Source organism: Chrysochloris asiatica, unplaced genomic scaffold (assembly GCF_000296735.1).
Source record: "Chrysochloris asiatica unplaced genomic scaffold, ChrAsi1.0 scaffold00119, whole genome shotgun sequence".
In the NCBI taxonomy this organism is placed as follows: domain Eukaryota; kingdom Metazoa; phylum Chordata; class Mammalia; order Afrosoricida; family Chrysochloridae; genus Chrysochloris; species Chrysochloris asiatica.
This window is the reverse complement of record NW_006408637.1, coordinates 6,787,383-6,788,744: the sequence shown is the minus strand read 5'-3', so window position 1 is coordinate 6,788,744 and position 1,362 is coordinate 6,787,383.

The following is a 1,362-nucleotide window of genomic DNA, read 5'->3' as shown; positions in this document are numbered from 1 at the left end:
AGCTGGGGCAGAGGCCATTGCCCGTGTCCATGTTCCCTTTTCCCTATCTGACCTCTCGCAAATCAAAAAGAGGCTAGGAAATTTCTCCTCCGATCCAGACACCTACATCAAAAGAATTCAGATACCTCACTCAATCCTATTACCTCACCTGACATGACCTCTACATCACACTATGAGCAACGAAAAGTCAGTGGGAGCTCAGGCACTTCCCCCAAGAAGCTCCCCCTTGGGATCTACCAGGCCACACCAACTATGGACTTAGAGATCATATGATTCTTTGCCTTGAGGAAGGCTTCAAGAGAACTGCTCATAAAACAAAGTCACCTACAACAAGAGTAGAAATATCATCCAAAATTCAGATAAAATTCGGCCCAATTTCTATCACGTGTAACAGTGGCCCTAAAAAAATACACCAAACTAAAGCCAACATCCCCAGTAGGCATAATAGTTATTAACACTCATTTCATCTCTGTTGGTCCCGGACACAGACAAGGCGAAATACCTGTTACTAGCCAATGCTCTACAGGGTTCCAGACCAAAGAAGGGGTACAGTACCCTCTGGGACACCACTCGGGCCCTGCTTCGAGTGTAATCGACAGGGTCATTGGGCAAAAAACTGCCCTAGGCCTCGCCCTCCCCCTGGCCCATGCCGTACTTGCAAACAGGAGGGACACTGGAAGGTTGATTGTACCTTTCTCCTGAGAGGGAAGGGATCAGTAGCCCCCCAGTCCCACCAAGCGAAGAGGTTTGTTCTACCAGGGCTTGTAGGACTGGCCACAGAGAACTGAAGGTGCTCGCGATTGCGGGCCCCCAAGGAAAGAACTCACAGCGAACCCAGGGTAATGGTCCGTGTTTCAGGTAAACCAGTCTCTTCTTTTAGACACTGGGGCCACTTACTCAGCTCTACGCGAATACTCAGGGCGGGCACACCCTACCCCTACATTAGTAGTTGGGGTTGACGGAGTCCCTACTCTGCCCGTCATCACAGAACCCCTAGCATGCTCACTTCATGATACCCCATTCACACACGCCCTTCTAGTTTACCCAAGTGCCCTACACCAATCCTAGGATGAGACATTCTAGGCAAGTTCAAATCCACCCTCATATGATACCCTATTAAAACTGCCAGGCCTACCTCACTGGCTGGCTTGTTCTTGCACTGGCTAAACACCTCTCTAATCTCAATCTCTCCCCAGTACCCTCCTTCAATATAGGGATGACCTACTTCTATTAGGTCTCCACACCACCTCCGACATCTACTCACCTACAAAGCAGTCTCAAACTTCTCCCCTTTACGCCTTCAATTATTCCATATGGTTTTCATTGAAAATCCCAACTTTAAATTAGAATCTAGCCGCCCCC